Source organism: Phyllobates terribilis, unplaced genomic scaffold (assembly GCF_046119375.1).
Source record: "Phyllobates terribilis strain yellow unplaced genomic scaffold, ASM4611937v1 Scaffold_1__5_contigs__length_1240528914, whole genome shotgun sequence".
NCBI lineage: Eukaryota > Metazoa > Chordata > Amphibia > Anura > Dendrobatidae > Phyllobates > Phyllobates terribilis.
This window is the reverse complement of record NW_027362761.1, coordinates 294158319-294169871: the sequence shown is the minus strand read 5'-3', so window position 1 is coordinate 294169871 and position 11553 is coordinate 294158319.

Below are 11553 nucleotides of genomic sequence, written 5' to 3'. Positions count from 1 at the left end.
TCAATGACGCTATATAAGTGAGTAAAATAAATAAATACTTGTGGGGTGTACAGTTACAAAACTGGACTACTAAAAGAGGTGTGAAAAAATTGTGTATAATTTTTAAATATATATTTTTTAATTTTAAACACTATTCCTCTCCCTGACAAAAAGTTGTGACCAAGAATGCTACATGGTAGGTTTGTACACACATGGAAGGAAAGGTGCAGCACCAGCCTACAATATTGTTTTTTTGGTGTATGAATGCTAAAATGGACTAGTAAAACAGGTATGCCAAAAGTAAAATATTTGTATAATTTAGTTTTTTTTTACTTTTTAAGCACAATTTCCCTTACCTTTCCGACAAAAAGTCGCAACCAAGAATGTTATGTTAGTTCATAGGTGTACACTCAGAAAGGAAGATGTGGCCACAACCAGAAGTATTGTTGTGGTTTATACAATTGTTAAATTGGATTAGTAAAGTGTTTATGCACAACCTGGCTTCAATCTTGCAATCCGTACTGAGCAGTAGAACCCACACCGGTCTAACCGTTATCACCTATCCAGATGCCAGATGGTTGGTGATAACTAGCCTCGACTGGAGTACACTGCAGGGCACAATTCTGCTAGTTGTTCACCTCCACTAACTGTGTCCAAATATTGCTGTCAGTTTATACATTATTGGATATCATTTATATCTTTATAATGTAGAAACTTTGTGACTGTAGTCATATATCACACTAAACAGAACTATAAATACTCATTTGGATAGTTGGTATTCTTGGTTTCCAATATGGAATTCTGTTCTGTGGAAATGTACAGTACTGTGTAAAAGTTTTAGACAGTTGTGGAAAAAAATGCTGCAAAGTAATAATGTTTTCAAAAATAGAAACGTTCAGAGTTTATTTTTTTTTAAATTAATAAAAATTATAAGTGAATGGACAAAAGAGAAATCTACATCAAACCAATATTTGGTTTGACCACCTTTTGCCTTTAAAACTGCATCAATTCTTTTTTTTTGAAGAAACTCAGCAGGGAGGTTGTGCCAAACATCTTGGAGAACTAACCTCAGATCTTCTGTGGATGTCACTTGTGCAAATCATTTTGTCTCTTCATTTAATCTCAGAGAAACTCAATGTTGAGTTCAGTGCTCTATGGGTGCCATATCATCACTTTCAAGCCTCCTTGTTGTTCTTTACACTGAATATAATTCTTAATGATATTGGCTGCATGTTTTGGGTTACTGTCATGCTGCAGAATTACTTGGAGTTAATCAGACACCTACCTTCTTCACCATGGCCAAAACCAAAGAGCTGTCTAAGGACACCAGGGACAAAATTGAAGACCTGCAGAAGGTTGGGATGGGCTACAGGACAATAGACAAGCAGCTGGTGAGAAGGCAACAACTGTACAATTATTAGAAAATGGAAAAAGCACATGACTGTCAATCTTCCTCGGTCTGGGGCTCAATGCAAAGTCTCACCTCATAGAGTAAGGATGATTCAGAGAAAGATTAGGAATCAGCCCAGAACTACATGGGAAGACCAGGTCAATGACTTGAAGAGAGCTTGGACCACACTCTCAAACATTACCGTTAATAACACACTACATTGTCACGGATTAAAATGGTGCAGGGCACGCAAGGTCCCCCTGTTCACGCCAACACATGTCCAGGCCTGTTTAAAGTTCGCCAATGACTATCTGGATGATCCAGAGGAGGCATGGGAGAAGGTCATGTGGTCAGATGAGACCAAAATATAACTCTTCGGTATCAACTCCAATCACCGCGTTTTGAGGAAGAAGGATAAGTAAAACCCCAAGAACACCATCCCAACCGTGAAGCAAGGTGGGGAAAACATCATACTTTGGGGGTGCTTTTCTGCAAAGGGGACACGACGACTGCACCATATAGAAGGGAGGATGGATGGGGTCATGTATTTTGAGATTTTGGCCAACAACCTCCTTCCCTAAGTAAGAGCAGTGAAGATGGGTCATGGCTGGGTCTTCCAGCGTGACAATGACACGAAACACACAGCCAGGAAACTAGGGAGTGGCTCAGTAAGAAGCATTTCAAGGTCCTGGAGTGGCCTAGCCAGTCTCCATGTCTGAACCCAATAGAAAATCTTTTGGAGAGAGCTCAATGTTGTCATGCAACAGCCTCAAAACCTGAAAGATATGGAGAAGATCTGTATGGAGGAGTGGGCCAAAATCCCTGCTGCAGTGTGTGCAAACTTGGTCAACAACTACAGCAAACATCTGACGTCTGTAATTGCAAACAAAGGTTTCCGTACCAAATATTAAGTTCTGTTTTTCTTTTGTATCAAATACTTATTTCATGCAATAAAATGCAAATTAATTATGTAAAAATCATACAATGTGATTTTAAGGATTTTTTTTAGATTCTGTCTCTCACAGGTGAAGCGTACCTATGATAAAAATTAGACCTCTCCATTTTTTGTAGGTGGGAAGACTTGCAAAATTATCACTGTATCAAATACTTGTTTTCCCCACTGTACATACATTGATTTAAAGGCTATACAGCATCTGTCATGCCTTTTTTCATCACTGTGTATTAGGCACTTGTGTTTTCGCCTGTTATAGATGAGTAATTTTATCGTGTGTGAATTATTATTATTTTACCATTGTCTATTAAAAGTTCCATTTTAGTATCTACTGAAACTCACAATTTTCTTAGCCTACCTTTTACGAGCCCATACCAGACTGTACAATTTCACATGGAGGTTTTCATACAGAATCTGTTAAAAAATAGTGTCATTTCTCACTGCATGTTATATTACAGAGAAGTTCCCACGTTTAAGTTACTCTAATAAAAGAGAGAATAATTAGGGAACAGTTTGACTGATACAGATTCATTCGGTTTTAGGTGCTGATTCCTTTTCCTCACATTTTCATTGACTTGGCAGGGTGAAATGCCCAGTGTGGATCAAACCCATGTGACATGTCCTTTACCAGATTGAAGAATGGTTGATGAGTAAATGCAGTTTTAATTTTTATATCATGTATCACTAATACAATTGAAAATAAAAAAGTTTGTGATATATCTTATCAGAGAAATCTGCTTCTTTCTCCTCCAGGACTCATCATTTGTTTTCAAAATTCTCAAATAACAGGTGAAATATGTATTTAGTGAATATAGATTTTACCATTACTGAGGAGATGACAGTTGGTACTGGTAAGATTCTATGTAGATGGGAGGGGGAAGGAGTAGCTCTGCCCCCTCTCCATAGAATGTAAAAAGCACCAACTGCCATCTCCTATCTCAGTAATGGGAAAGTCTGTCTTCACTGGATACAAATTTTACCTATAAATTGAGAATTTTGATAATGACTGATCAGTTCTGGTAGAGAAAGAAGCAGATTTCTCTGATCAGATATACAGTTGTGCTCAAAAGTTTACATACCCCGGCAGAATTTTTCCTTTCTTGGCCTTGTTTCAGAGAATATGAATGATAACAAAAAAACTTTTTCTCCACTCATGGTTATTGGTTGGGTGAAGCCATTTATTGTCAAACTACTGTGTTTTCTCTTTTTAAATCTTAATGACAACCAAAAACATCCAAATGACCCTGATTAAAAGTTCACATATCCTGGTGATTTTGGCCTGATAACATGCACAGAATTTGACACAAATGTGTTTGAATCACTACTAAAGGTAACATCCTCACCTGTGACCTGTGATGTTATTTGTGGGTTTTTCTTTGCATCCCGAACAATTTTCCTGGCAGTTGTGGCCAAAATCCTTGTTTGTCTATCTGACCTGATTTTCCATTTGTTAATCACAGTTTGAACGCTGCTGACTGGCATTATCAATTGCTTGGATTTTTTTTGTATCCCTTTCCTGTGTTATACAGTTCAACTACCTTTTCCCGTAGAATCATTGACAATTCTTTTGCTTTCCCCATGACTCACAATCCAGAAACGTCAGTGCCTGGATGAAAGATGCAAGAGTCTGTCTGGATCCCAGAAACTCACTCAGCTTTTATGCACACACACTGATTACAAGCAAACAGGTCACAGGTGAGGATGTTACCTTTAGTGGCCATCCAAACCCATTTGTGTCAAATTCTGTGGATGCTATCAGGCCAAAATCACCAAGGTATGTAAACTTTTGATCAGGGTGATTTGGATGTTTTTGGTTGTCATTAAGATTTAAAAACAAAAAACACAGTAGCTTGACAATAAATGGCTTCACTCAACCAATAACCATGAGTGGAGAAAAAGTTTTTTGTTATCATTCATATTCTCTGAAACAAGGCCAAGAAAGGAAAAATTCTGCCGGGGTATGTAAACTTTTGAGCACAAGTGTATTACAAAATTGCTTATTTTCATCTGTACTATTGACTTATGAAATAAAAATTAAGACGATGATTACTCTTTAAGTAATAGTACAGTCCATATACGTAATCAACCAAACAGGAAAAATCGCTTCTGTCTTTTTTTGAAGAAAATCCTCTCTTCATATTTATTGCCAGCAGAAGGCACCAAGCACGCCTAAATCTTGACAGAATCCACTATGTGTGAACATGGCCTGGCTTGGAAATAAAAAAAGACAAACATCCGTCAGGTTTACCAGGACGCTACTTTCCAAACAGCAGAAAATATAAAAGGAAAAAAAGAAAAAAGGATCATTTTTTTCTAAGGAATGAGGATCCAAACATATATGGATACTTTTCCAAAGTGATCTTTGGAATAAAACTGAAAAAAAAGAAGCGCTTTCCCTGAGAATGCATACTGTATGTGTATGCCAGCTACACAACTTCTTTTTTGTTAAAGAAAAAGGTATACAGTGGCATATTTTATTTATTTTTAACATTTTCTAAAAGGACCACAACGTGACGAACAGAAAACAGCTGCACTTCCATTTTTGTCCAGAAGATGGCAGTAAAATATCCTTCTAATCAGCACAAGGAAATCATTCATCCATTGTAAAAGTGAAAGTAACCATGATGCATGGAAACTTCCAGGGTGTATTTTGCTTTTAGTCGTCAATAGTGAAAAGGGATAAAAGATTCAACAAACAACAAATCTGGGAAAAAGAATTCAATTTGCAAATGTTTTTTATTCAGCTCGCCTTTCACTGTGCGTCCCTGATTTCTATATCAGACTGTTACACTCTGTGCAGCCACTTCTTAAATAATTTTTAACATAAAAAATGTATTATATTATTATTACTAATATTAATTTTAGGATAATCAATCATTGCCTATAATGTCAAAATATATATTAATAATAAATTAAATATTAATACATATAATCACTGTAATAGTAAAAACTGTAAATATATTAATAAATTACATGTTAATAAAGAAATAATCACTGTAATAGTACAAACTGTAAATATATATTAAATAATTACATTAAATATTAAATATAAATAATCACAATAATAGTATAAAACTGTCATATATATTCATAAATAATATAAATACATACAATATTAATATAAATAATCACTGTAGTAGTACAAACTGTCAATATATGAACAAATATTAATAAACCAAATATTAATAAATACAAATAATCCACATAATAGTATAAAAATGTCATAATGTATATTAATAAATTAAATATCAATATTAATAATCACTGTAATAGTACAAAACTGACATAATATATAGTAATAAATATGAATAAATTAACTATTAATAATCACAGTAACAGTACAAAACTGTCATATAATAATAAATATAAATACATTAAATATAAATACATATAGATACTCACCGTAATAATACAAAACTGTCATGATATATTCATAAATATTATTATTAAATTAAATATTAATAAATATAATCCCCATAATAGTACAAAACTGTCCTAATATATTAATAAATCTTAATATTAATAAGTTAAATGTTAATAAATATAATCACCGTATTAGTACAAAACTGTCATGATATATTAATACATATCAATATTAATACATATCAATATGAATAAATATAAATAATTACTGCAATAGTACAAAACTGTCACAATATATTAATAAATATTAATACATTAAATATTAATAAATATAATCACCATAATAATACAAAAGCAAAATTCTGTAATAATAATAGAATAATGGCGTTGCTTTAACAAATGTATCCATGATGATAAAGCAGTTTAGTATGTAGTTAGAATGGGATTTCTGGGTAGCACGTACATGTCAGCACAGCTCCCGATCTGTAATCACAAGGCTATGACTGAGACGTGCAAATACAGAAAAGAACGCCAATCTGTGTTTCCTATGAGCTTGTAGCAGGATTCCTATAAAAATAAAGTGAGCAGAAGTCTCCATCCCCCTGAGAGTCCCGGGGCCTCGCTTACTATTATAGAGGAGGTGATACTTTGTGCCCTTTGAGGTGAGGAGCTTCAATATGCCCATAATTCAGAGAAGGTCAAGCATGGACAGCGTGGTTAGATTATGTCAGATTATTTGCATATTGTCTGTGAGCAGCCGACGCACAAACCAGGGGGCAGCTGATTGCATGGCCTCCGATCAATACATGGCAATTTCTCTGATACAAACCGTATTTAGGTAAGCGAGTTCAATAATACGGGGCCACAGGCTTGTAATGGGGGGGTCTCACTGAGTCCTGAGCGTCCAAACCTGCAGCCCCTGCCCCCCACCTCATACATTGCACAAACACCCGCATGCACAATGTGATCAATATTATCCTGTACTGGACTCTGAGTAAGAGCGGTCGACTGTGTTCACTACACAAGCAGTTAATCCTCACTTCTTTATTGGAAAACTTTAAAAGAAAAACAAAAACCTTAGGAGTTTTTACTGAAAACTCACTGTTGTCAAAAGGTTATATATGGAGGATTTACTCACAGCTTTTAGTGAAAGAACAAGTCATAAAATACACTACATGCAATGATCTTGTGGTGCTCTATCCAAGCGCAGCAGGCTCTGGGTGTAGTGTTTTTCCAGCTGTTTTTCCCATAGGTTTCTCTGCAGGACTTGAAATGGTAGTATAATACATGCAGAAGATGACATTCAATAAAAAAACATCAACAAAAACGCCCTAAAAACCATTGTTGCATAAAAATGTGGCAGAAAATAAAAGTATATAAAAAATCCCTCAAACTTGACAAGGACAATGCGCCAGATTTACCACTCACTATATGTATACGGTTATTTCCAAGGATAAGGATATCTCTAGGGAGACCACTTGCGTGGATAAGGATATCTCTAGGGAGATCACTTGCGTGGATAAGGTGATCTGTAGGGAGTCCACTTGCGTGGATAAGATGATCTCTAGGGAGACCACTTGCGTGGATAAGGATATCTTTAGGGAGACCACTTGCGTGGATAAGGTGATCTCTAGGGAGACCACTTGCGTGGATAAGGATATCTCTAGAGAGACCACTTGCGTGGATAAGGTGATCTCTAGGGAGACCACTTGCGTGGATAAGGTGATCTATAGGGATACTACTTGCATGATATATATATATGCAAGTGGTCTCCCTAGAGATTATTTTACACACTGCGACTGGGGCATCCATAGAAAAACTTTATACTTCTGCATTGAGGACTTTATATGGTTTATTATGTTGTTTTACATTGTTTTTCCGGTGTTATATATACATATATATATATACATAACACCCGCAAAAAATATGTAATAAACCATACAAAGTCCCCAAATGCAAAAGATATGAAAAAAAAAACCACGCACATTAATTTCATAATAAATGTTATTATATATATGTCACAAAAACAACATACAAACTAAAAAGTCAGCACATATTAGTTATCCACATGACTATAATCACCTGGGGAATTCACTCAACAGGTTATTTAGTGTGAAAAATGAGCTGTAGAACTATAAACAAAAAAAAACTAAACCAAAATTAGCTTTTTTATTTATTTCTGTATTTGCATTGCAAGAGAAAATGATATATATATTACACATTAATTCACACGTAGCAGTGTTAAAAAAATACAATATGTCCCATATAAAACAAAGCGTCATACAGCAGAAAAAAAAAAAACAGGCAAAAGTGAGAAAAAAAATCCTGTTCATTAAGGCCTTATCATACAGGAGATAAAAATAAGTTTTAATCTGCCAAATGTAGAAGCCCCCAACAGACATCGAATAGCCGAATAGCTTTGGTGGAATTTTTATTTCCACAATTTTCTTAAAAATAATTGCCAAGTAATATGACAAAACTTATGCAAATTCATCTTATTGCCCTGGTACAACAATATGGCCCTCTACTTTGGGATGTGGGGTATTGTTCAAGTCGATATGGCACATACTATCTCTAGCTATTATGCGAAGCTCCGATACCGGTCAGTGGTCAGATATGCAGGTACATCTCACTAAATTAGAATATCATCAAAAAGTTAATTTATTTCAGTTCTTCAATGCAAAAAGTGAAACTCATATATTATATAGAGTCATTACAGAGTGATCTATTTCAAGTGTTTATTTCTGTTAATGTTGATGATTATGGCTTACAGCCAATGAAAACACAAAATTGATTATCTCAGTAAATTAGAATAATTTATAACACCAGCTTGAAAAATGTTTTTAAAATCCGAAATGTTGTCCTACTGAAATGTATGTTCAGTAAATGCTCTCAATACTTGGTCGGGGCTCCTTTCGCATCAATTACTGCATCAATGCGGCGTGGCATGGAGGCGATCAGCCTGTGGCACTGCTGAGGTGTTATGGAAGCCCAGGTTGCTTTGATAGCAGCCTTCAGCTCCTCTTGATAATACCCCATAGATAATCTATGGTTAAGGTCAGGTGAGTTTGCTGGCCAATCAAGCACAGTGATACTGTTGTTTTTAAACCAGGTATTGGTGCTTTTGGCAGTGTGGACAGGTGCCAAGTCCTGCTGGAGAATGACATTTCCATCTACAAAAAGCTTGTCGGCAGAGGGAAGCATGAAGTGCTCTAAAATTTCCTGGTAGACGGCTGCGCTGACTTTGGTCTTGATAAAACACAGTGGACCTACACCAGCAGATGACATGGCTCCTCAAACCATCACTGATTGTGGAAACTTCACACTAGACATCAAGCAGCTTGGATTGTGTGCCTCTCCACTCTTCCTCCAGACTTTGGGACCTTGATTTCCAAATGAAATGCAAAATTTACTTTGCATTTACTTAGTGTCAATGACTGCCTTCTGGACATCTGTCAAGTCAGCAGTCTTCCCCATGATTGTGGAGCCTACTGAAACAGACTAAGGGACCTTTGTAAACTCTTAGGAAACCTTTGCAGGCGTTTTTGTTAATTATTCTAGTTTACTGAGATAATGACTTTTGTGTTCTCATTGGCTGTAAGCCTCAATCACCAACATTAACAGAAATAAACACTTGAAATAGATCACTCTGTTTGTAATGACTCTATATAATATATGAGTTTCACTTTTGTATTGAAGAACTGAAATAAATTAACTTTTTTATGATATTTTAATTTAGTGAGATGCACCTGTAAATATAGTCACATCTTTAGAAGTCGGTCAGTCTGGGCCAGTTCTAAGAGAAACTAGCCCTCCTGCAGGCTTATTGCACCACTCACCTATGTATTTTGTGAAAGTGATGTTATAATTCAGGAATAAGGGCCAGTTTATCCTTATGAGGTCAGTGAAAGTTTTTACACTCTTTAGGCTATGTTCACATGTAGCATTTTTTTTTGCTGCAGCCAAAACCTGCTGTCTACATTCAAAACGTTTTTTTGGTGCAGATTACATTTGTGATTTGTCTACAGTACATGTTTGATAATGTAAGTTTTATTCACCAAAAATGTAGAAAAAAAAGTAGTAAATTCAGTAAAAAAAAAAAAAAAAGCAAAGAAAAAAAAAGTGTGTGCATAGATTTGTCTGGTATTGTAAAATAGCTTCTTTTGTGTAGAAAAAAACACAAGCACAAAAAAAAAGCTGCATGTGAACATAGCCTTAGCACACATACTGACACAGATCCTCCATTATCTCCACTGACAGACCGCTGCTCATTTTAAATACCGGTATGTGCAGTATCAGTGCTCCCCATCTACTTAGAGATACATTTGGTTGGTCTACATACACTTTGGAATAAAATAAAATACCATTTGATATTAATTCTGTAATTTAGTACATATTTTTTCTCATGGACTTTTCCATAAAGTGAGACCCATAAAATGTAACTGTATTATGCTACGTAAATTCTGTAATGTGGTTCAACTTTTATATACGTGCCTTATACTGATCACTAAAATCCCTATGATGTTTGATATTTTTTTAATACGTGAATTTTTTTAATATATTTTTTAATAAGTTCGCTGATGACAACAGCATAGCAAATACATGTAATGGTCAATTACCTTGTAATGACCCCTAAACCTGTAACATCCAAAGATGAATACCCTGACTGTGTAATAATACTGCAAATAATACTACTAATAATCATAATAATATGAGAAAGGTGTAGGCCGCATTCCCACATGACATTGTATAAACGCTTGTAAACCTCCAGACTTCTAAATAATATATCACGTTTCATGACAATATGACGTAACGCGGCAGCGATGGTTTTGAATCTTGCTTCAAGGGTAATGTTAAATTCTGCAGATTATTCCCCATTCACCCAGTTCTACAGATCTAAGCCTATTGGTAACAATTAAGAATATATCCTTTAAGCGTAGGGGTCACGGCGTGACCTTTTTCTGTTTTTTTAAACCATTATTTCATTGGAACTTTCAAAGCATGACTAATCCAGGACCATGGATTCCAGCAAAACAGGAATTTCGAACCATTGGGGTTTATAGAATGAAACTTCTGCAGCTCACTTTCCAGGTTAAGGATCAAGTTATTTTAAGTTTTATAGTGCAAGCTGCGCTTTTAAAACGCTACCACGTGAAAGCCATCGTTTTATACCGTCTCCCTGCATTTCGTATCCATAATCGCTCTTCTTCTAAATAACATCATCCGGTCTATGAAGAGCGGCAGCCTGCTTGTAAAGTGTCAGCTTCCCTCTCTGATACCAGGGAGTAAAGTGTCACTTCAAGCCATATTCAGTCAATATACTGCCACAGACAAGGCATGAAATGTTGTGTTTTTTTTTTTACTGTTATCTGTCAGAATTTGCTGTGATTAAAACAGTTTCTTTCCGCCTAGTTGTTGTATTTTCTGCCATTTAAAATTAAATGTAATTACTTATAAAATATATTCTATACATGTAAACATATGAATATATTTATGTATGCATCTATGTGTGTATATATACCGTATATATATATATAAATATATACTGTATGTATGCACAGATGTTTACATATAGATATATATATTATATAAATAATTACATTGAATATAATTTGAAATAGCAGAAAATACAACAACTAAGCAGAAAGAAATGTAATAAATAGTATACATATTGTATGGTAGTATATATATATAGTATGGTAGTTTAGTATAGTGCATATATATATATTAATATATATAGTGAAACACCACCAAAAATAATATATTACAGTTGCAAAGATTTTTGGACATTTACCCTTATAGTCCAATATAATAATGAAAACGGTTCTGATATGGAACCGGAATGTTGCCACATGGGCTAATAAAAAGT